This window comes from Bombina bombina, chromosome 3, assembly GCF_027579735.1.
Source record: "Bombina bombina isolate aBomBom1 chromosome 3, aBomBom1.pri, whole genome shotgun sequence".
Lineage (NCBI taxonomy): Eukaryota > Metazoa > Chordata > Amphibia > Anura > Bombinatoridae > Bombina > Bombina bombina.
In genome coordinates, this window is record NC_069501.1 from 69,305,149 (window position 1) to 69,331,654 (window position 26,506).

General features: G+C 39.4%; 1 protein-coding gene across 2 annotated transcripts in view; it reads left to right on the plus strand.

The window, feature by feature from the left end:
• The window catches only part of CD247 (CD247 molecule), a 341,193-nt gene that overhangs the window by 296,594 nt on the left and 18,093 nt on the right, over window positions 1-26,506 (plus strand). The window lies entirely within an intron of this gene.

A 26,506-nucleotide genomic window follows, 5' to 3' on the forward strand; every position in this document is an offset into this window, starting at 1 on the left:
TCTTCTATTGTCTAATTTTGTGCGAATTGTAGCCTCATTTTCTTGTTCTTAGCTGACAGGAGTAGCAACCGGTGTGGTCTTCTGTTGCTGTAGCCCATCTGCTTCAAAGTTTGACGCATCAACGTGTTGTGCGTTCAGAGATGGTGTTCCGCATACCTTGGTTGTAACGTGTGGTTATTTAAATTACTGTTGCCTTTCTATCATTTCAAACCAGTCTGCCCATTCTTCTCTGACATCAACAAGGCATTTTCGTCCACACAACTGCCGCTCACTGGATATTTTCTCTTTTTAAGACCATTCTCTGTAAACCCTAGAGATGTGTGATCCCAGTAGATCAGCAGTTTTTTTAAATACTCAGACCTGGCCATCTGGCACCAACAACCATGCCATGTTCAAAGTCACTTAAATCCCCTTCCTTCCCCATTCTGATGCTCGGTTTGAACTTTAGCAAGTTGTCTTCACCACGTCTAGACGCCTAAATGCATTAAGTTACTGCCATGTGATTGGCTGATTAGCAATTTGTGTTAACAAGCAATTGAACAGGTGTACCTAGTAAAGTTTTCTTCTGTGAAAAGCACACTGGTCTAAAAGAGGCTGCTTCCGGGTGGTAAATCGCCATAGAACAAGCCACTGAGCTGCTGTTCGTTCCTGGTAGAGCGCTTCTCTCTTTGTATGCAAATTATTATGACCCTGGGGAAGTCTCCCTATCGGTTATGGGGGAAACCAGACGTGGACTCCTTGCCCAGTGTGCTTAGAGGAATGTGGCTGCACCTCACTGGCGAGGCCCATAGGAGGCCGAAACGATCGTCTGGGGTTGTCATGTTCCTTGTTCAGAGGAGAATTGCCTGGTATTTCGGGGCTGGACTGACCTTACTTGGCAGGATCAGACTGATATATTTCAGGAAAGTTTTCTTCTGTGAAAAGCACACTGGTCTAAAGAGGCTGCCTCCGGGTGGTAAATCGCCATAGAACAAGCCACTGAGCTGCTGTTCGTTCCTGGTAGAGCGCTTCTCTCTTTGTATGCGTACCTAGTAAAGTGGCCTGTGAGTGTATATATACACACACACACATATATGCATATACACAAACACTGCTTTATCTGTAGCATAACATTTTACTTTTATGTCCCTTTAATATTTTCTATAGCATACATTAAGAAGTATTTTGTTCAATGAAATACACCTAATGATTTAAAAAATATAAAAATAATTTATTTTGTTACACAACAAACTGCCTCATATTTCAGTAGTTTGTGCAATGTTGGCAATAGTGTGGAAACGTCATGTCCTTGTAGCGGTTCCAAGAGACACCTGTGCTTTAGCATAGTAATGCTTATAAGCTTTAGATCATTTGTCTTGTCAGTTCAAAAAACAAAATGTATGCTTGCATGATACATTCATTCCTTTCATGATGGTGAGAGTCCAAGAGTAGTCAAGTGTAAGAATATTCCCCTCCTGACCACTAGGAGGAGCAAAAGACACCTCAGCACACCAGAGCTTTACATCCCTCCCACTTCCCATGATCCTCAGTCATACATATACTGTAGCCAAGTAGAAGAGGAAAAAAGAAAAGCATGAAAGATGAAGCAGGGCAAAGTACAGCCGCCACCTGAACAAAGAGAAAGGACAGGACTCATGGACTCTCCCCATCATGAAATAAATGAATTTATCAGGTAGGCATACATTTTGTTTTCTTTTATCAGATGGTGAGAGTCCATGAGCCATCAGACGTGGGAATAAATACCTAAGCTGTAGAATCCCCAAGACTACCGTGATTAGAGGGGGACCAAACAGGGAAGGCCACAGAAGAGGTGAACACATCAAAATAATAAAACTTAGAGAAAGTGCACAAAGAAGACCAACTAGCTGCCTTACAAATCTGACAAATAGAGGCCTCATTACGAAAGGCCCAAGAAGTAGCAACTGCTTTATTGGAGTGAGCAGTAATGCGCTCAGGGGACATTTCCCCACAACCCAGTGAGCCTTTTCTGATTTTTTAAGCTTTAAGCCAAGCTGCTGAAGAAACAGCCGTAGCTTTCTGACTTTTGCAAGGCAGGGACAATGAACAAAAAGAGAAGAAAGTCTGAAATCTTTTGTGGCTTCCACATAATATTTAAAGAAAGAAATGTACATATCGTAAAAATTGAGCCCAATAACATGAAATAGTTTTTTTAAACTTTACCTTATAAAGTGTGTCCAATGCCATACCGATCCGCCCTTAGAGGAGGGTAGAGCGAAGAAAATAATTCAACACGCCTTCTTCACAGCTCCTTGCCATTCATTGTAGATATTATAATGAACATAACACTCCGCCAGCACCTTAATATGCAAGAGCTAGTAACTTACGTTACCGCATGTGCTAGTTCATACACAGAGGCTATGTAGTTAGGCATCATCATTATAACTGGAAGAGCTTATTGCCTACAATGTCATACATAGTCTGTAACTACAGAAAATATAGATTACCTTTTTTTTAATTGTTGCTTATGTATTATAAACATTTTACATTTCTTTATACATTTAGTTATTTAATAACACATACTTGTGAATGCTAAGCTCTGCCAGTTGTCAGTTCCTGATGAGTATGCAGTATACACTTCCTTGAAATAAAAATTAGAACACAGTAATATTTCAGTAGTGAAATGAGGTTTATTGGATTAACAGAAAATGTTCAATATGCATCAAAACGAAATTAGACAGGTGGATAAATTTGGGTAGCTCAACAGAAATATTGCATCAATATTTAGTAGGGCCTCCTTTAGTAGAAATAACAGCCTCTAGAATCTTCCTATAGGCTGTAATGAGTGTCTGGATTCTGGATGAAGGTATTTTGGACCATTCCTCCTTGCAAAACATCTTCAGTTTGATGGTTGCTGAGCATGGACAGCCCGCTTCAAATCACCCCACAGATTTTCAATGATATTCAGGTCTGGGGACTGGGATGGCCATTCCAGAACATTGTACTTGTTCCTCTGCATAAATGCCAGAGTAGATTTTGAGTAGTGTTTTGGGTCTTTGTCTTGTTGAAATATTCAGCTCCGGCGTAACTTCAACTTTGTGACTGATTCCTCAACATTATTCTCAAGTATCTGCTGATATTAAGCGGAATCCATGCAACCCTCAACTTTAACAAGATTCCCAGTACCGGCACTGACAACACAGCCCCACAGCATGATGGAACATCCACCAAATTTTACTGTGGCTAACAAGTGTTTGTCTTGGAACGCTGTGTTCTTTTGCAGCCATGCATAACGCCCCTTGTTATGACCAAATAACTCAATCTTTGTTTCATCAGTCCATAGCACCTTCTTCCAAAATGAAGCTGGCTTGTCCAAATGTGTGTTTGCATACCTCAAGCGACTCTGTTTATGGTGTGTGTGCAAAAAAGGCTTCTTCCGCATCACTCTCCCATACGCTGAATTGTTGAACGATGCACAGTGACACCATCTACAGCAAGATGATGTTGTAGGTCTTTGGAGGTGGTCTGTGGGCTGATTTTGACCGTTCTCACCATCCTTTGCCTCTCCAATATTTTACTTCTGGCCTTAACGTGAGCTGTGCCTGTGGTCTTTCCTCACTATGTTCCTCACAGTGGACGCTGACAGCTTAAATCTCAGCTATAGCTTTTTGTAGCCTTCCCCTAAATCATAATGTTGAACAATCTTTGTTTTCAGGTAATTTGAGAGTTGTTTTGAGGCCCCCATGTTGCCACTCTTAAGAGGAGACCAACAATTTGCAATTGGCCAACTTAAATACCTTCTCTCATGATTGGATGCACCTGTCTATGAAGTTCAAGGCTTAATGGGCTCACCAAACCAATTGTGTGTTCCAATTAATCAGTACTAGGTAGTTACAGTTATTCAAATCAACAAAATGACAAGGGTGCCCAAATGTATGCACCTGTCTAATTTCGTTTTGATGCATATTGCACATTTTTTGTTAATCCAATAAACCTCATTTCACTATTGAAATATTACTGTGTCCTTTAGTTATTTGATAGGTCAAAATGAAATTTCTGATCCAAACACCCAATTATTTATATATGAAAATCATGGAAATTGTCAGGGGTGCCTAAACTTTTGCATACAACTGTAACTCTATAAAAATCGAATCTACCTAAAGGGGCATTTGTATGGGCAATCAGCTATTTTGCTGCCCATTAAAAATTCCCTAATCTAAAAAAAACAACACAGTTTTACTGTTAGGGGTTAATTTATATTTTTTTATTAAGTAAAAGAGCTGATTGCTTCAGGGCAATGTCCTATAAAAGGCCATTTTAAGGGCTATTGGTAGTTTATTGTTAGATTAGGGGGTGTTTTTATTTTGGGGTTGCTTTTTTGTTTTTATAGGGGTATTAAATTAGGTTTTATTTTTTTTGTTTTTGATAATTTAGTTTATTTTTTTTACGGAATCTTAGATTTTTTTATTTTTTGTGGTCGATTTTTTTTTTTTACGGAATCTTAGATTTTGTATTTAAATTAAATGTTAGGTTTTATTTTTTATGTCATTTTAGGATTTTTTTTAAATTTTAGATTAGGATTTTTATTAGTTTATTAGTTTAATAGTCTTTTTTATTTTATGTAATGGGGTTAATTTAGGGGTGTTAGGTTAGGGGGCTTAGTGATTAGATTATTGTGTTGTAGATGGATGGCGGTTTAGGGGTTAATAAGTTAAATAGGTACTTTGGGGTGTGGGGGATGATGGTTTAGTGGTTAATACATTTTATTATTAGTTGCGATGTGGGAGGATGGCGCTTTAGAGGTTAATACATATTATTGTTAGTTGCGATGTAGGGGGATGGTGGTTTAGTGGTTAATACATGTTATTGTTAGTTGAGATGTGGGGGGATGGCGGTTTATAGGTTAATACATTTATTATTAATTGTGATGTGGGGGAATGGAGATTTAGGTGTTAATAACTTTAATAAATACTTTGAGTTATGGGGGTTGGCGGATTAGGGGTTAAAACATTTATTAGTTATTGCGGTGGGGGATGGCAGTTGAGAGGTAGAAATTGCGTATGCGTTAGGTGTTTGCTTTTAACATAATAGCAAGCGACAGATAAAATATACGCGCCACACTTACATGCGGCGCTGTATATGTGATCGAGTCCCATCATAGTGTAACGTCAAGTTACCATAGTAAGTAATTAATTTTCCAGAAATCCGGCATTGGATGGAAACATTTACACAACGCTAACTTACAACTACACAAAAAAATTATGGGAACCTGGTACTTAAATGGAGTCGTAAATTACTTTTAGCTGCCGGCAACTTCAGTAGCTTACGGCTTCATTTTTAACGGCTCAATGGAAACGAGCCCTAAGTGAAATAAAAAACAATTTTAAGAGCTATATAAATAGAGCAGGGAAAAAACATAATTTATGTAAGAACTTACCTGATAAATTCATTTCTTTCAAATTGGCAAGAGTCCATGAGCTAGTGACATATGTGATATACAATCCTACCAGGAGGGGCAAAGTTTTCCAAACCTCAAAATGCCTATAAATACACCCCTCACCACACCCACAATTCAGTTTAACGAATAGCCAAGCAGTGGGGGGATAAAGAAAGGAGTAGAAAGCATCAACAAAGGAAATTTGGAAATAATTGTGCTTTATACAAAAAATCATAACCACCATAAAAAGGGTGGGCCTCATGGACTCTTGCCAATATGAAAGAAATGAATTTATCAGGTAAGTTCTTACATAAATTATGTATTCTTTCATGTAATTGGCAAGAGTCCATGATCTAGTGACATATGGGATATCAATACCCAAGATGTGGAGTCTTCCACTCAAGAGTCACTAGAGAGGGAGGGAATAAAAATAAAACAGCCATATTTCGCTGAAAAAATTAATCCACAACCCAAAAAAATAAGTTTATTTTCATTTTTGAAAGAAAAAAACTTAAATCAAAAGCAGAAGAATCAAACTGAAACAGCTGCCTGAAGAACTTTTCTACCAAAAACTGCTTCCGAAGAAGCAAATACATCAAAACAGTAGAATTTAGTAAATGTATGCAAAGAGGACCAAGTCGCCGCTTTGCAAATCTGATCAACTGAAGCTTCATTCTTAAAAGCCCACGAAGTGGAGACTGATCTAGTAGAATGAGCTGTAATTCTCTGAGGCAGGGCCTGACCCGACTCCAAATAAGCTTGATGAATCAAAAGTTTCAACCACGAAGCCAAGGAAATAGCAGAAGCCTTCTGACCTTTCCTAGGACCAGAAAATAAAACAAATAGACTGGAAGTCTTTCTGAAATCTTTAGTAGCTTCCACATAATATTTCAAAGCTCTTACCACATCCAAAGAATGTAAGGATCTCTCCAAAGAATTCTTAGGATTAGGACATAAAGAAGGGACAACAATTTCTCTACTAATGTTAGAATTCACAACCTTAGGTAAAAATTGAAAAGAAGTCCGCAAAACTGCCTTATCCTGATAAAAAATCAGAAAAGGAGACTCACAAGAAAGAGCAGATAGCTCAGAAACTCTTCTAGCAGAAGAGATAGCCAAAAGGAACAACACTATTCAGGAAAGTAGTTTAATGTCCAAAGAATGCATAGGCTCAAATGGAGGAGCCTGTAAAGCCTTCAGAACCAAATTAAGACTCCAAGGAGGAGAAATTGATTTAATGACAGGCTTGATACGAACTAAAGCCTATACAAAACAGTGAATATCAGGAAGTATAGCAATCTTTCTGTGAAATAAAACAGAAAGAGCGGAGATTTGTCCTTTCAAGGAACTTGCAGACAAACCCTTATCCAAACCATCCTGAAGGAACTGTAAAATTCTAGGAATTCTAAAAGAATGCCAGGAGAATTTATGAGAAGAACACCATGAAATGTAAGTCTTCCAAAGTCTATAATAAATCTTTCTAGAAACAGATTTACGAGCTTGTAACATAGTATTAATCACTGAGTCAGAGAAACCTCTATGACTTAGAACTAAGCGTTCAATTTCCATACCTTCAAATTTAATGATTTGAGATCCTGATGGAAAAAACATAATTTATGTAAGAACTTACCTGATAAATTCATTTCTTTCATATTAACAAGAGTCCATGAGCTAGTGACGTATGGGATATACATTCCTACCAGGAGGGGCAAAGTTTCCCAAACCTTAAAATGCCTATAAATACACCCCTCACCACACCCACAAATCAGTTTAACGAATAGCCAAGAAGTGGGGTGATAAGAAAAAAAGTGCGAAGCATATAAAATAAGGAATTGGAATAATTGTGCTTTATACAAAAAAATCATAACCACCACAAAAAAGGGTGGGCCTCATGGACTCTTGTTAATATGAAAGAAATTAATTTATCAGGTAAGTTCTTACATAAATTATGTTTTCTTTCATGTAATTAACAAGAGTCCATGAGCTAGTGACGTATGGGATAATGACTACCCAAGATGTGGATCTTTCCACACAAGAGTCACTAGAGAGGGAGGGATAAAATAAAGACAGCCAATTCCTGCTGAAATAATCCACACCCAAAATAAAGTTTAACAAAAAACATAAGCAGAAGATTCAAACTGAAACCGCTGCCTGAAGAACTTTTCTACCAAAAACTGCTTCAGAAGAAGAAAATACATCAAAATGGTAGAATTTAGTAAAAGTATGCAAAGAGGACCAAGTTGCTGCTTTGCAGATCTGGTCAACCGAAGCTTCATTCCTAAACGCCCAGGAAGTAGATACTGACCTAGTAGAATGAGCTGTAATTCTCTGAGGCGGAATTTTACCCGACTCAACATAGGCAAGATGAATTAAAGATTTCAACCAAGATGCCAAAGAAATGGCAGAAGCTTTCTGGCCTTTCCTAGAACCGGAAAAGATAACAAATAGACTAGAAGTCTTACGGAAAGATTTCGTAGCTTCAACATAATATTTCAAAGCTCTAACAACATCCAAAGAATGCAACGATTTCTCCTTAGAATTCTTAGGATTAGGACATAATGAAGGAACCACAATTTCTTCTACTAATGTTGTTGGAATTCACAACTTTAGGTAAAAATTCAAAAGAAGTTCGCAACACTGCCTTATCCTGATGAAAAATCAGAAAAGGAGACTCACAAGAAAGAGCAGATAATTCAGAAACTCTTCTAGCAGAAGAGATGGCCAAAAGGAACAAAACTTTCCAAGAAAGTAATTTAATGTCCAATGAATGCATAGGTTCAAACGGAGGAGCTTGAAGAGCTCCCAGAACCAAATTCAAACTCCAAGGAGGAGAAATTGACTTAATGACAGGTTTTATACGAACCAAAGCTTGTACAAAACAATGAATATCAGGAAGAATAGCAATCTTTCTGTGAAAAAGAACAGAAAGAGCGGAGATTTGTCCTTTCAAAGAACTTGTGGACAAACCCTTATCTAAACCATCCTGAAGAAACTGTAAAATTCTCGGTATTCTAAAAGAATGCCAGGAAAAATGATGAGAAAGACACCAAGAAATATAAGTCTTCCAGACTCTATAATATATCTCTCGAGATACAGATTTACGAGCCTGTAACATAGTATTAATCACGGAGTCAGAGAAAACCTCTTTGACCAAGAATCAAGCGTTCAATCTCCATACCTTTAAATTTAAGGATTTCAGATCCGGATGGAAAAAAGGACCTTGTGACAGAAGGTCTGGTCTTAACGGAAGAGTCCATGGTTGGCAAGATGCCATCCGGACAAGATCCGCATACCAAAACCTGTGAGGCCATGCCGGAGCTATTAGCAGAACAAACGAGCATTCCCTCAGAATCTTGGAGATTACTCTTGGAAGAAGAACTAGAGGCGGAAAGATATAGGCAGGATGATACTTCCAAGGAAGTGATAATGCATCCACTGCCTCCGCCTGAGGATCCCGGGATCTGGACAGATACCTGGGAAGTTTCTTGTTTAGATGAGAGGCCATCAGATCTATCTCTGGGAGCCCCCACATTTGAACAATCTGAAGAAATACCTCTGGGTGAAGAGACCATTCGCCCGGATGCAACGTTTGGCGACTGAGATAATCCGCTTCCCAATTGTCTACACCTGGGATATGAACCGCAGAGATTAGACAGGAGCTGGATTCCGCCCAAACCAAAATTCGAGATACTTCTTTCATAGCCAGAGGACTGTGAGTCCCTCCTTGATGATTGATGTATGCCACAGTTGTGACATTGTCTGTCTGAAAACAAATGAACGATTCTCTCTTCAGAAGAGGCCAAAACTGAAGAGCTCTGAAAACTGCACGGAGTTCCAAGATATTGATCGGTAATCTCACCTCCTGAGATTCCCAAACTCCTTGTGTCGTTAGAGATCCCCACACAGCTCCCCAACCTGTGAGACTTGCATCTGTTGAAATTACAGTCCAGGTCGGAAGAACAAAAGAAGCCCCCTGAATTAAACGAAGGTGATCTGTCCACCACGTTAGAGAGTGCCGAACAATCGGTTTTAAAGATATTAATTGATATATCTTCGTGTAATCCCTGCACCATTGGTTCAGCATACAGAGCTGAAGAGGTCGCATGTGAAAACGAGCAAAGGGGATCGCGTCCGATGCAGCAGTCATAAGACCTAGAATTTCCATGCATAAGGCTACCGAAGGGAATGATTGAGACTGAAGGTTTCGACAAGCTGTAATCAATTTTAGACGTCTCTTGTCTGTTAAAGACAGGGTCATGGACACTGAATCTATCTGGAAACCCAGAAAGGTTACCCTTGTTTGAGGAATCAAAGAACTTTTTGGTAAATTGATCCTCCAACCATGATCTTGAAGAAACAACACAAGTCGATTCGTATGAGACTCTGCTAAATGTAAAGACTGAGCAAGTACCAAGATATCGTCCAAATAAGGAAATACCACAATACCCTGTTCTCTGATTACAGACAGAAGGGCACCGAGAATCTTTGTGAAAATTCTTGGAGCTGTAGCAAGGCCAAATGGTAGAGCCACAAACTGGTAATGCTTGTCTAGAAAAGAGAATCTCAGGAACTGATAATGATCTGGATGAATCGGAATATGCAGATATGCATCCTGTAAATCTATTGTGGACATATAATTCCCTTGCTGAACAAAAGGCAATATAGTCCTTACAGTTACCATCTTGAACGTTGGTATCCTTATATAACGATTCAATAATTTTAGATCCAGAACTGGTCTGAAGGAATTCTCCTTCTTTTGTACAATGAAGAGATTTGAATAAAACCCCATCCCCTGTTCCGGAACTGGAACTGTCATGACTGCCTAAGTTCTTTGCTTTATCCTTTTGTATAGCTGTGTCTTTTCACACTTACATAATCTCCTCCCCATCAAGCTGTTTAAATTTCCCTCCTACTCATACCAAATTGCTTGATTGTTGAATCCAGCTTCTCACCCTCTCTCCTTTACAGGGGTGAGATTACCTTCCACAGGCTGACAATAAATATTGTCAGCCTGTGGAAGGTAATCTCACCCCTGTAAAGGAGAGAGGGTGAGAAGCTGGATTCAACAATCAAGCAATTTGGTATGAGTAGGAGGGAAATTTAAACAGCTTGATGGGGAGGAGATTATGTAAGTGTGAAAAGACACAGCTATACAAAAGGATAAAGCAAAGAACTTAGGCAGTCATGACAGGACCCCCCCCCCAAGGATCAACTCCGGGGATCGGGTCCAGGGCGATCAGGACAACGTTCATGGAACCTGGCCACCAATCGGGGGGCAGATAGATTAGAAGCCGGTTCCCAGGAGTCCTCAGAATCAGGATAGCCCTTCCAATGAACCAGATACTGAAGCTGCCCTCGAAAGCGTCGGGAGTCCAACACATCTTGTACCTCATACTCCAGGGTGGCATCCTGCAGATGAGGAAGTATAGGAATAGAAGGATCATGGTGACGAAGCTGTCTATAAGGCTTGAGGAGAGACACATGAAAGGTAGGATGGGATTTCAGATTTGCTGGTAAAGCGAGGGTGACAGCATTCATATTCACAATCTTTACGATGGGGAATGGTCCAATAAAGCTGGAAGACAGTTTCCTGGAAGGAAGGGGTAAATGTAGATTACGTGTCGATAACCAAACGTAGTCACCTACAGCATATTTAGGCGAGGGAATCCTTTTCTTGTCAAAATGAAATTTATACCGATCCTTGGCGATGCGAATATTTTCAGCAGTTAATGAAAAGGATTCACTAATAGTGTTGATGAGGTCATTCACAACAGGACAAGTGTTGCCGACCATAGAATCCCATTCAAAAGAGGGATGGAAACCATAATTAATGAAAAACGGTGTGGAGTTAGTAGAGGAATGAATGGAATTGTTGAAGGCGAATTCTGCGTATGGCAGAAGTTGGGTCCAGTTCTCTTGTTTAGCTGAGATGAAACATCTTAAGTATTGTTCAATGCACTGGTTTGTTCTTTCAGTCTGGCCATTAGTTTGTGGATGGAAAGAGGTACTGAGACGTCTAGAAATACCTAGTGAGTGACAAAGTTGTTTCCAGAAGTGGCTGGTAAATTGAGTACCCCTATCTGAGGTGATACTATTCGGGAGTCCGTGATACTTGAACACATGGTGGATCATTAAGGAAATGGTTTCAGAAGAAGTTGGGAGTTTATGGTAGGGCACAAAATGTGCCATTTTACTAAATAGGTCCACGACTACTAATATGGTGTTATTCCTTTCTGAGATAGGCAGGTCGACTATATAGTCGATAGCTATGTCTCTCCAAGGATGGTCAGGAGTCGGTAAGGGGATCAATTTTCCGTACGGGGGAGTCCTCCCTTTTTTAGTAGTTTCGCAGATCATACAGGTCTTAACGTAATCCGTGATATCGGAGAGGTAAGTTGGCCACCAAAAGTATCTGGAGACTAATTCTTGAGTTTTCTTTATGCCCATATGTCCAGCAGATGGGGAGTCATGTAAAGTTTTTAAGACTGTTGGTCTGAGACTGTTGGGTACATAGATTTGTTGTTGGTGATAATACAACCCATCCGTGTGTAAATCCAAGACCTGTAATGGTTTATTTGAGTCAGCCTGTTGTGCCGATTTGAACTGATTGTTTTGTTCTACAGTTAAAGCTAAGAACCTGTCTAGAGGAATTAAGGGTGAGAGGTTTGGATGCGGAACTTGGTCCACCAAGTGTCTTGAGAGGGCATCAGCCTTCTTGTTCTTGTTTGCAGGACGGTAGGTGATAAGATAATTAAACCTAGCCAAGAATAGGTTCCAACGGACCTGCCGTGCACTAAGAGTCCTATTAGATTGTAAGTATTCTAGATTTTTGTGATCCGTGTAGATCAAGATTGGAAGACTGGTCCCTTCCAGAAGGTGTCTCCATTGTTCTAATGAAGTCTTGATTGCTAACAGTTCTTTATCCCCAATTGGGTAGTTGATTTCAGCTGAATTAAGTATTCGTGAATAGAAGGCGACAGGGTGTAGAGGGTCCTTAGGAGTCAACCTCTGGGAGAGGATTGCTCCCAAAGCATAATTAGATGCATCCACTTCCAGGATATACTGTAACTTAGAATTAGGGAATTGGAGGATAGGGGCCGTAGTGAAAGCCTTTTTTAAAAAGTTGAAAATTTGTTCTAAATCATCGTTCCATCGAAAGTGTGTATCAGATTTGGTCAAGTTAGTTAATGGTCTTGTCAAATCAGCGAAATTTTTAATAAACTTCCTGTAGAAATTGGCGAAACCCATGAACCTTTGTATATCCTTTTTACTTTTTGGGGAAGGCCAATTTTGGATTACCGATATCTTATCATTATCCATCTGGATACCTTGGGGTGATACAATATAACCTAGAAATTTTATTTCTTTGGAGTGAAATAAGCATTTTTCTAGTTTGACATATAGAGAATTTTCTCTCAACCGTGTTAATACTAGGGTAACATGTTTGATGTGTTCTGTACGTGAGGTAGAGAATATGAGTATATCATCCAAATATATCACCATAAATAAATCCAAAAAATCCTTAAAAATGTCATTTATAAAGTATTGAAAAGTAGCCGGGGCATTACAGAGGCCAAATGGCATCACAGTATATTCAAATAAGCCGTAACGTGTACGGAATGCTGTAAGCCATTCATGACCCTCCTTGATACGTACTAAGTTGTAAGCCCCTCTGAGATCCAATTTAGTGTATATAGTAGCATCTTGTAATCTATCAAGGAGTTGGGGAATTAAAGGCAAAGGATAGCGGTTTTTTATTGTACGCTTGTTTAGTTCTCTGTAATCAATAATGGGTCTTAGGGACTGATCTTTATTTTTAACAAAAAATATACCAGCCCCAGCTGGGGAGGTGGAAGGACGTATAAAGCCTTTCTTTAAGTTATCAGCCAAATAAGTTTTAAGGTGTTGTAACTCAGGTTCTGAGAGGGGAAATATATGGCCGTAAGGTATATCAACACCTGGCAGGAGATCAATAGGGCAGTCATAAACCCTATGAGGTGGTAGATTCTCTGATTCTTTTTTATCAAAGACATCAGCGAATGTAATGTATTCCTTGGGGATTTGTAATGGAACATCTAGTAAAATTTGTTCCTGATGGAGACACAAATCTTTACAATATGGAGAATTAAAGAGAACTTGTGAAGTTGACCATTGTATAGTGGGATCGTGTTGTTTAAACCAAGTGATACCAAGTATAATGGGATATAGAGGTGAGGGTATAACATCAAAAGTAAGATACTCTGTGTGTTGGTCATTTGTGGTGAGCCTTAATGGTATGGTATGGTATAAGATGGGTCCTGAAGTTATTTCATTACCATCAATAAATCGAAGTACACTAGGCACCAATTTCTTAACAAGTGGAATTTTATTTACAGTAGTGAATTGGTGATCTATATAATTATGGCTCGCTCCAGAGTCAAGGATTGCTTGTGAGTTGAGTCTTTGCTGATCCCACTGTAATAAGATAGGAAGGGAGCAATGATTAGACTGTGTTTGTTTAGCAGATAGACATATATTTGTAGTGTTCATCTTACCCTTCCTACGCTGTAATTGAGAGCAGTCCTTTACAGTGTGATCAATCCCTCCACAATACATACAGAGATCTAAAGCTTTTCTTCTTAGTTTCTCCTGTTGAGTTAATGGACCTCTGATGAAACCGAGTTCCATAGGAATTTCAGAAATTTTTGTAGGTGTTTTAGGTGGGGGTAATGTAGTAGCTGTATGTTTAGTGGATGATTCTAAGTGTGACCTTTCTGAGCGTCTCTCTCTGATGCGTCTATCTAAAGTGATGCTTGCATCTATTAGGAGTTCTAAAGTATCTGGGAGGGGTTGTCTGGCTAGCTCATCCTTGAGAGTATCTGAGAGGCCTAGGCGGAATTGATTGCGTAATGAGAGGTCATTCCACTGTGTATCTGGGGACCATTTCTTAAACTCTGCGATGTAGTCCTCCACAGGCCTTTTATGTTGTCTCAGAGACCTCATTGCTGTCTCAGCAGACAGCTGTTTGTAGGGATCATCATAAAGCTGTCCCATTGCTTTAAAAAACTGATCAAATGAGTACAGCAATGGGTCATTGGTCTCAAAAAACAAATTAGCCCATATACGTGGTTCACCACGCAGATAAGAGATTGTGGTGAGAACCTTCAAATGATCATTGAAATATGTTTTGGGTTTTAGTTGGAAGTATAAGGAACATGAATTTTTGAATTCCCTAAATTCTGAACGAATACCACTAAATGTTTGTGGAGGATTAGGTTGGGGTTCACTAGAACCAATACTTGTAGTGAGTGTATCAATTTTATCATTGATGTATTGCTTTAAAGCAGAATTTTCTAACTGTAGTGTATTTAACCCTGTAGTGAGGTTATCTACAGTTTGTGTTAATTTCTCTACATGAGCTAATAAGGCTGCTGGGTCCATAGTAAGGCTTGATTGTTATTGTTATTGTCAGCCTGTGGAAGGTAATCTCACCCCTGTAAAGGAGAGAGGGTGAGAAGCTGGATTCAACAATCAAGCAATTTGGTATGAGTAGGAGGGAAATTTAAACAGCTTGATGGGGAGGAGATTATGTAAGTGTGAAAAGACACAGCTATACAAAAGGATAAAGCAAAGAACTTAGGCAGTCATGACAGGAACTGGCATAATTACTCCAGCCAACTCTAGATCTGAAACACAATTCAGAAATGCTTGAGCTTTCACTGGATTTACTGGGACATGGGAAAGAAAAAATCTCTTTGCAGGAGGTCTCATCTTGAAACCAATTCTGTACCCTTCTGAAACAATGTTCTGAATCCAAAGATTGTGAACAGAATTGATCCAAATTTCTTTGAAAAAACGTAACCTGCCCCCTACCAGCTGAACTGGAATGAGGGCCGTACCTTCATGTGAACTTAGAAGCAGGCTTTGCCTTTCTAGCAGGCTTGGATTTATTCCAGACTGGAGATGGTTTCCAAACTGAAACTGCTCCTGAGGACGAAGGATCAGGCTTTTGTTCTTTGTTGAAACGAAAGGAACGAAAACGATTGTTAGCCCTGTTTTTACCTTTAGACTTTTTATCCTGTGGTAAAAAAGTTCCTTTCCCACCAGTAACAGTTGAAATAATAGAATCCAACTGAGAACCAAATAATTTGTTTCCCTGGAAAGAAATGGAAAGTAGAGTTGATTTAGAAGCCATATCAGCATTCCAGGTCTTAAGCCATAAAGCTCTTCTGGCTAAGATAGCCAGAGACATAAACCTAACATCAACTCTAATAATATCAAAAATGGCATCACAGATGAAATTATTAGCATGCTGGAGAAGAATAATAATATCATGAGAATCACGATTTGTTACTTGTTGCGCTAGAGTTTCCAACCAAAAAGTTGAAGCTGCAGCAACATCAGCCAATGATATAGCAGGTCTAAGAAGATTACCTGAACATAGATAAGCTTTTCTTAGAAAAGATTCAATTTTCCTATCTAAAGGATCCTTAAACGAGGTACCATCTGACGTAGGAATGGTAGTACGTTTAGCAAGGGTAGAAATAGCCCCATCAACTTTAGGGATTTTGTCCCAAAATTCTAACCTGTCAGGCGGAACAGGATATAATTGCTTAAAACGTTTAGAAGGAGTAAATGAATTACCCAATTTATCCCATTCCTTGGAAATTACTGCAGAAATAGCATTAGGAACAGGAAAGACTTCTGGAATAACCGCAGGAGCTTTAAAAACCTTATCCAAACGTATAGAATTAGTATCAAGAGGACTAGAATCCTCTATTTCTAAAGCAATTAGTACTTCTTTAAGTAAAGAGCGAATAAATTCCATCTTAAATAAATATGAAGATTTATCAGCATCAATCTCTGTGATAGCATCCTCTGAACCAGAAGAGTCCAAAGAATCAGAATGATGGTGTTCATTTAAAAATTCATCTGTAGAGAGAGAAGATTTAAAAGACTTTTTACGTTTACTAGAAGGAGAAATAACAGACAAAACCTTCTTTATGGATTCAGAAACAAAATCTCTTATGTTATCAGGAACATTCTGCACCTTAGATGTTGAGGGAACTGCAACAGGCAATGGTACATCACTAAAGGAAATATTATCTGCTTTAACAAGTTTGTCATGACAATTATTACAAACAACAGCTGGAGGAATAGCTACCAAAAGTTTACAGCAGATACACTTAGCTTTGGTAGATCCAGCAGGCAGTGGTTTTCCTGTAGTATCTTCTGGCTCAGATGCAACGTGAGACATCTTGCAATATGTAAGAGAAAAAACAACATATAAAGCAAAATAGATCAAATTCCTTATAAGACAGTTTCAGGAATGGGAAAAAATGCCAAACATCAAGCTTCTAGCAACCAGAAGCAAATGAAAAATGAGACTGAAATAATGTGGAGACAAAAGCGACGCCCATATTTTTTAGCGCCAAATAAGACGCCCACATTATTTGGCGCCTAAATGCTTTTGGCGCCAAAAATGACGCCACATCCGGAATGCCGACATTTTTGGCGCAAAATAACGTCAAAAAATGACGCAACTTCCGGCGACACGTATGACGCCGGAAACGGAAAATAATTTTTGCGCCAAAAAAGTCAGCGCCAAGAATGACGCAATAAAATGAAGCATTTTCAGCCCCCGCGAGCCTAACAGCCCACAGGGAAAAAAGTCAAATTTTTGAAGTAAGAAAAAATATGATAATTCAATGCATAATCCCAAATATGAAACTGACTGTCTGGAAATAAGGAAAGTTGAACATTCTGAGTCAAGGCAAATAAATGTTTGAATACATATATTTAGAACTTTATAAATAAAGTGCCCAACCATAGCTTAGAGTGTCACAGAAAATAAGACTTACTTACCCCAGGACACTCATCTACATGTTTGTAGAAAGCCAAACCAGTACTGAAACGAGAATCAGTAGAGGAAATGGTAAATATAAGAGTATATCGTCGATCTGAAAAGGGAGGTAAGAGATGAATCTCTACGACCGATAACAGAGAACCTTATGAAATAGACCCCGTAGAAGGAGATCACTGCATTCAATAGGCAATACTCTCTTCACATCCCTCTGACATTCACTGCACGCTGAGAGGAAAACCGGGCTCCAACTTGCTGCGGAGCGCATATCAACGTAGAATCTAGCACAAACTTACTTCACCACCTCCCTTGGAGGCAAAGTTTGTAAAACTGATTTGTGGGTGTGGTGAGGGGTGTATTTATAGGCATTTTAAGGTTTGGGAAACTTTGCCCCTCCTGGTAGGAATGTATATCCCATACGTCACTAGCTCATGGACTCTTGTTAATTACATGAAAGAAACGGACCTTGAGATAATAGGTCTGACCGTAACGGAAGTGGCCAAGGCGGGCAACTGGACATTCGAACCAGATCTGCATACCAAAACCTGTGTGGAAATGCTGGAGCTACCAGCAACACAAACGACTGTTCCATGATGATTTTGGAGATCACTCTTGGAAGGAGAACTAGAGGCGGGAAGATGTAAGCAGGATGATAACACCAAGGAAGTGTCAGCGCATCCACTGCTTCCGCCTGAACATCCCTGGACCTGGACAGGTATCTGGGAAGTTTCTTGTTTAGATGAGAGGTCATGAGATCTATCTCTGGAAGACCCCACATCTGAACAATCTGAGAAAATACATATGGATGGAGAGACCACTCCCCTGGATGTAAAGTCTGGCGGCTGAGATAATCCGCCTCCCAATTGTCTACACCTGGGATATGCACCGCAGAGATTAGACAGGAGCTGGATTCCACCCAGGCAAGTATCCGAGATACTTCTTTCATAGCTTGGGGGTAATCTCGCCTCTTGAGATTTCCAAATCCCTTGTGCTGTCAGAGATCCCCAAACAGCTCCCCAACCTGAAAGACTAGCATCTGTTGAGATCACAGTCCAGGTTGGCCGAAACAAAAGAAGCCCCTTGAACCAAATGATGGTGATCTATCCACCATGTCAGAGAGTGTCGTACATTGGGATTCAAGGATATTAATTGTGATATCTTTGTATAATCCCTGCACCATTGATTCAGCATGCAAAGCTGTAGAGGTCTCATGTGAAAACGAGCAAAGGGGATCACATCCGATGCTGCAGTCATGAGACCTAAAACTTCCATGCACATAGCCACTGAAGGGAATAACTGAGACTGAAGGTGCCGGCATGCTGCAACCAATTTTAAACGTCTCTTGTCTGTTAGAGACAGAGTCATGGACACTGAATCTATCTGGAAGCCTAAAAAGGTGACCCTTGTCTGAGGAATCAAGAAGCTTTTTGGTAAATTGATCCTCCAACCATGTTTCCGAAGAAACAACACTAGTTAATTTGTGTGAGATTCGGTAGTATGTAAAGACTGAGCTAGTACCAGGATATCATCCAAATAAGGAAACAATGCAATACCCTGTTCTCTGATTACAGATAGTAGGGCACCCAGAACCTTTGAAAAGATTCTTGGAGCTGTTGCTAGGCCAAATGGAAGAGCAACAAATTGGTAATGCTTGTCTAGAAAAGAGAATCTCAGAAACTGATAGTAACATACATAGTAGATAAGGTTGAAAAAAGACTGAAGTCCATCGAGTTCAACCTATACAAATCTAAAATACTTACAAATAGCTCCAGTTAAGCTTAAATAACCCCATTAAAATGTGACCCATTTAATACTAGCAATCCTATCCATGAATTTTGTTTATATACAGAAATTTATCCAGACTATTTTTAAATGTATCTATGGTATTGGCATTCACTACCTCCTTTGGTAATGAGTTCCACAATTTTATTGCTCTTACAGTGAAAAAACGTTTCCGTTGCAGGAGATTAAATCTCCTTTCCTCCAACCTTAAATTATGACCTCTTGTCAGAACCAATTTTCTTGGAATAAAAAGAGCTTCTGCCATCTCTGTATATGGGCCTTGAATATATTTATATAAAGTAATCATGTCACCTCTCAAGCGCCTTTTTTCTAAAGAGAACAGACCCAGTTTGGCTAGCCTCTCCTCATAGGTTAATTTCTCCAATCCCCTTATTAGCTTTGTGGCCCTTCTCTGAACTTTTTCTAGTTCTGCAATATCTTTTTTAGCAATCGGTCCCCAGAACTGCACTCCAAACTCAAGGTGAGGTCTTACCAGGGCTTTATATAATGACAGAATTATGCTTTCCTCCCTTGAATCAATGCCTCTTTTAGTGTTCTGGATGAATCGGAATATGAAGGTATGCATCCTGCAAGTCTATTGTGGACATATAATGTCCTTGCTGAACAAAAGGCAGAATAGTCCTTATAGTCACCATCTTGAAAGTTGGTATTCTTACATAACGATTCAAAATTTTCAGATCCAGAACTGGTCTGAATAAATTTTCTTTCTTTGGTACAATGAATATGTTTGAATAGGGGGGCGTGTCCAGGCACTAGCAGAAGATGGCTGCTACTCTGAGAGCTCAAGCTACAGGATATACTTTCCGCCAAGATATCTAACTTCTTTTGATGCCATCCAGCACAAAATTTTGATGCATCTTATAGAGTAAACTTTGCTGGTCTGGGCAATACTAAATTTGTCCGCATAAGAGTGGACCGTTGAGGTTTGTGGCGGCCTTGTGGAGGAAAACCTTAGCACCCCCCGGGCAACTGGGTGATAGGAGAATAAAGCAGTTTCTCGTCTTTCAATAATCATCACTATAGTTTTGCAGCTGAAACAAGTCGGGAATGCATTTAAACATACGGGATCTGCTGGCTGAATATGAGCGCACAATTTGCGCGAGATTTGACCGCCTCTTGGCATATATGGACTGTGTCCATTCTGAAATTAAAACATCTGAGGACCGGAGACAAATGAGAGCAGAGATCTCAGGATTGAAAGGTATGACGCAACCTGATATAGAACCCCCAGCGGCAGTGGTAGTTCTGGCCCATGATCGGATGATAACCCCTGAGAGCTCGACACCTGCCCGGATCACTAGCGGAAGAAAGGAGTCATACACTATGGTGGAGGTCAGGGGAAATGCGCACCCTGAAACACTGATACCAGAGAGCTCGTCTGAGGAACTAGGACTACCGATGTCAAGCTATTCTCATTTGAGGAATGTGGGGAATGTCAGCCTGTTTCCAAGCTCAGAAGTTGTTTGCCGGACCCAGCCGCTGCTATCAGCTGTCTGGTATTTGCGAGTAGGAGCGTCATTCAGGCTGGTAATGTATGTTTGGCATTACGACCCACTTGAGGTCTGGATTTATCGCTCTGGGTACAGTATTAATGATGGCAGGGGTGTCCGGACTGGCGTGGGGTAGTAATATTAGCCCTGATCCAGTTCCTGTGTAAAGGCTCTGCTCCTGCCCTAATATGGATATTGGTGTATCTGAATGACGGCCTCCAGGCCTGAATATTCACCTAGAGAGGATTCTAAAGACATTGGACCTATGGGACATTCAAATAGTTCTTTGAGAGAATTTTTAGTGTATAACGAACTAGTTACTGTATTTTGTTAATGTGTGATGTTTTTTCCTATGATAGTGTTATAACCATCTTCTTTGCCCTAAATATTTAACTGTGTAATGTAATATGCTACAGCTATATGCATTAATTGTTAGATAGCTCTGGATTACTTGCATGAACATCATTTATAGCCCTAGAACTATCTCTGTATGTGGTATCAAGGTATTTAAGGATGGTCTTAATTGCATGGGTGCCAGTGGGCAACATTGTGTAAATCTCGCATCAGTAGTGGGGTGGGCCATGGTCTTTGGTATATAACTCCCTGCCATGGTATAGTAGAACTAAAACATGTGTGAGTCTCAATAAGCCACATTACAGTTGATCCCTAGCAACGCTCTGCGGGCATATCTAATTTTATATTATTCTAAGATTTGTGTTAATAAGCCCTCCTATAAACCAGATATCTATAAGGGTTTAAAATAATTCCATGTATTGGTCTCAGATCCTTGCATATTGTTATTTAACGGCCAGTTATGCCCGACTTTTACAACTGTATGTGTGTATTCTATGCGATTGATAATTATAGGCCCAAGAGCGGTCTATATCTTGTAAAACCCCTCAGTTAATATGCTGTGCAATTGAAGGTCCGAAAGTGGCCTGAGCAATTTTGGAGGGGCAAAAATAGAGGGTAGTTGAGAGGTTGCTCCCCAACTTACCTATTATGCCTAGAGATGAATATGTTAGACATTATATATGTACCTATTTCATAGAGTAACCTGTATGTTGTATATTTTTTTTTACCCTCAATAAAAATATAACTAAAAAAAAAAAAAATATGTTTGAATAAAACCCCAAACCTTGTTCCTGAGGAGGAACTGGCATGATTACCCCTGAAGACTCCAGGTCTGAAACACACTTCAGAAAAGCCTGAGCTTTTACTGGATTTACAGCGATAAGTGAGAGAAAAAATCTTCTCACAGGAGGTCTTACTTTGAATCCTATTCGATACCCTTGAGAGACAATGCTCTGAATCCAATGATTTTGGACAGATTTTATCCAAAAATTCTTGAAAAACCTTAATCTGCCCCCTACCAGCTGAGCTGGAATGAGGGCCACACCTTCATGCGGACTTAGGGGCTGACTTTGGTTTCCTAAATGGCTTGGATTTATTCCAATTTGAGTAAGGCTTCCAATTGGAAGCAGATTCCTTGGGGGGAGGATTGAGTCTTTGTTCCTTATTTTGACGAAAGGAACGAAAACGGTTAGAAGCCTTAGCTTTACCCTTAGGTTTTCTATCCTGAGGCAGAATCCAACTGAGAACCAAATAAATTATTACCTTGGAAAGAAAAAGATAGTAATCTAGATTTAGATGTCATATCAGCATTCCAAGATTTAAGCCACAAAGCTCTTCTAGCTAATACAGCTAAAGACATGGATCTAACATCAATTTTGATAATATCAAAAATGGTATCACAAATAAAATGATTAGCATGTTGCAGTAAGCGAGTAATGCTAGATATGTCAGGATCCAATTCTCGTGGCGCTAAATTCTCCAACCAAAATGTTGAGTCAGCTGCAACATCAGCCAAAGAAATACCAGGTCTGAGAAGATGACCTGAATATAAATAGGCCTTCCTTAGATAAGATTCAAGCTTCCTATCTAAAGGATCCTTAAAGGAAGTACTATCTTCCATAGGAATAGTGGTACGTTTAGCAAGAGTAGAAATAAGCCCATCAACTTTGGGGATTTTTTCCCAAAACTCTATAGATTTTGCTTGTAAAGGATACAATTTTTTAAACCTTGAAGAAGGAATAAAAGAAGTACCTGGCTTATTCCATTCCCTAGAAATCATATCAGAAATAGCCTCAGGAATAGGAAAAAACCCTGGGGAAACCACAGGAGGTTTAAAAACAGCATTTAAACGTTTATTAGACTGAACGTCAATAGGACTGGTTACCTCAATATCCAAAGTAATTAACACTTCTTTTAATTTAAGAACGCATATACTCTATTTTAAATAAATAAGTAGATTTGTCAGTGTCAATGTCTGAGGAAGGATCTTCCTCTTTTGATTTAACGAAGGATCTTCTGTCTCAGATAGATCCTCATCAGAAGAGGATAAATTATTATGTTGTTGGTCATTTGAAATTTCATCAGCTAAATGAGAAGTTTTAAAAGACCTTTTACGTTTATTAGAAGGTGGAGATGCAGACAAAGCCTTCAGAATAGAATCAGAAACAAATTCTTTAAAATTTACAGGTATATCATGCACATTAGAAGTTGAAGGAACTGCAACTGGCAATGTACTATTACTGATGGAAACACTATCTGCATGTAAAAGTTTATCATGACAACTATTACAAATGACATTTGGTGAAATAATTTCTACACTTTTACAACAAATGCACTTAGCTTTGGTAGAACCGATGTCAGGCAGCAATGTTCCAGCAGAAACTTCTGAGACAGGATTAGATTGGGACATCTTGCTCAATGTAAGAGAAAAAAACAACATATAAAGCAAAATTATCTATTTCCTTATATGACAGTTTCAGGAATGGGAAAAAATGCAAAAGCATAGGCCTCTGATAGAGAAAAAAAGCAAGAGGCAAACATCAATGGGGTATAGAAATAATGAAATAAACTTTTTTGGCGCCAAAAATAACCCGGAAATGACACACTCGCGTCACTAATGACGCCGCCGTGCGAAAGATCTCGGCGGCACATATAACGCCGGAAATGACGAAGTTGCGTCATAAACTTATTTTTTCGCGCCAAAAATATTTTCGCGCCAAGAATGACGCAATAAAGTTTAGCATTTGATGCACCCGCGGGCCTAATACCCGCAATTGCAAGAAATAGTCAATTGATAAAAAGACTAAACCCCAGGTAAGAAATAAATTTCTTAAAAATGTTTAAATTCCCCAAATATGAAACTGACAGTCTGCTGAAGTAAATACATGAACCTGACTCATGGCAAATATAAGTACAATACATATATTTAGAACTTTATATAAATGCATAAAGTGCCAAACCATAGCTGAGGTGTCTTAAGTAATAAAAAACATACTTACCAAAAGACACCCATCCACATATAGCAGATAGCCAAACCAGTACTAAAACAGTTATTAGTAGAGGTAATGGTAAATTGAGAGTATATCGTCGATCTGAAAAGGGAGGTAGGAGATGAATCTCTACGACCGATAACAGAGAACCTATGAAATAGACCACCGTTAGGGAAATCATCGTATTCAAATAAGTGATACTCCCTTCACGTCCCTCTGACATTCGCTGTACTCTGAGTGGAATCGGCTTCAACAATGCTGAGAAGCGCTTATCAACGTAGAAATCTTAGCACAAACTTACTTCACCACCTCCATAGGAGGCAAAGTTTGTAAAACTGAATTGTGGGTGTGGTGAGGGGTGTATTTATAGGCATTTTTAGGTTTGGGAAACGTTGCCCCTCCTGGTAGGATTGTATATCCCATATGTCACTAGCTCATGGACTCTTGCCAATTACATGAAAGAAAGATGTGCACAAAAGACAAATCAACCCTATGAAAAGGGCGGAGGCTCATGGACTCTCACCACCACAAAAGAAAGGAATTTATCAGGTAAGTATAAATTATATTTTCTTTTTATACAGGTGGTGCGAGTCCACGATCCCTTACTGATGGGAACAAATATCCAAGCTGTGAAAGTCCATGAGTAATAACATAAAGGAAGGGATTTAAAAACATATTTTTCACTGAGAAAATAAATCCACATGCTACTTTTTTTTAATGCACTTAAAAACAGATACAAGTCTCAAGTAGAGACAACAGCCTGCAGGACCTTTCTAACAAATGCTGCTTCGGAAGAGGCAAAAAAAATAAAAATGTTAAAATTTAGTGAAAGTATGCAAAGAAGACCAAGTAGCTGCTTTGCAAATCTGATCAACCGAAGCATCATTCTTGAAAGCCCAAGAAGTGGCAACTGCCCTGGTAGAATGCGTTGTAATCCGCTGGGGAGGAGACTGACCTGTCTCTGAATAAACCCTGTGAATCAGAAATTTCAACCAAGAGTCTAAAGCAATTGCAGAGGCTTTCTGGCCTTTCCTAGAACCAGAAAAAAAAGAACAAACAGACTAGAAGTCTTTCTGAAATATTTAGTCACATCAACTTAATATTTTAATGCCCTGACAACATCCAAAAATTCAAGGATCTTTCTGAAGCATTCTTAGGATTGGGTCATAAAGAAGGAACTACAATCCCTATTAATGTTGTTAGATGAAACAACCTTAGGCAAGAAATTAAAGGCTGTCCTTAAAACAGCCTTATCCTGGTGAAAAAAATCAGATAAGGAGACTCACAAGAGAGAGCAGCAACCCCGAAACTCTTCTGGCAGAAGAAATAGCCAAAAGAAACAATACTTTCAAAGAAAGTATTAAATGTCCAACTTATGCATAGGTTCAAAAGGAGGATTTTGCAAAACTCTTAACACAAGATTAAGATTCCAAGGAGGAGAAATAGGCTTAATAACAGGCTTTATACAAACCAAAGCCGCAACAAAACAATGAATATCAGGAAGTTTAGCAATCTTTCTATGAAACAATACAGAAAGGGCAGAAATCTGTCCCTTCAAATAACTGGCAGACAAAACTTTATCCAAACCACTGCAAAAAGTAAAGAAACCTAGGAATTAGAAAAGAAGGCTAAGAAAAGCCCTGAACCACATCAGGAAATATAAGTCTTCCAAAACTTGTGATAGATTTTCCTAGACACAGGTTTACGAGCCTGAATAAGTCTGTCAATAACAGAATCTGAGAAACCTCTATGTTTCAGAACTAAGCGTTCAATTTCCATGCCATCAAGTTGAGAGATTTTAGTCCCTGATTGAAAATGGGACCTTGAGACAAAAGGTCTGGCCGAAGAGGAAGAGGCCAAGGAGGGTAAATGAACATCTATACTAGATCTGCAAACCAAATCCTGCATGGCTACACTGGGGCAATTAGGAATATAAATGATTACTCCTGCTTTATCTTGGAAACTACTCTGGGAAGAAGAACCAGAAAAGGAAAATGATAGGCAGGCTGAAAAGACCAAGGAAGTACTTGAGCATCCTCTGCTCCTGCATATGCATCCCTGGACCTTGCAAAGTACCTGAGAAGTTTGTTGTTCAACTGAGAGGCCATCAGATCTACCTCTGGTAGACTGCAAAGGTCCTCTATCAGACTGAATATATCCTGATGAAGAGACTATTCCCCTGGATGAAGAGACTGTCGACTGAGGAAGTCTACTTCCCAATTGACCACTACTGGAATATGAACAGCAGAAATCAAACAATAATTGGTTTCTGCCCAGGAAAGAATTTGAGACACTTCCTTCATGGCCAGGAAACTACATGTGTCCCCCTGATGATTGACATAAGCCATAGGTAAGATTCCCTCCTCGATAGAGGCCAAGCTTGAAGGGCCCTGAAAATAGCACAGAGTTCTAAAACATTGATAGGAAGCCTCGCCCCCCGAGGACTCCAGACAGCTTGTGCTGTCAGAGATCCCCAAACTGCTCCCCAACATGAAAGACTTGTATCTGTGGTGATCACAGAACAGGTAGGAGGAGCAAAAGAATCCCCCTGAATAATTAACTAATGATTCAACCACCAAGCCAGAGACTGACTTGTACTGAAATCTAGAAATATTCTTTGAGATATCAGAAT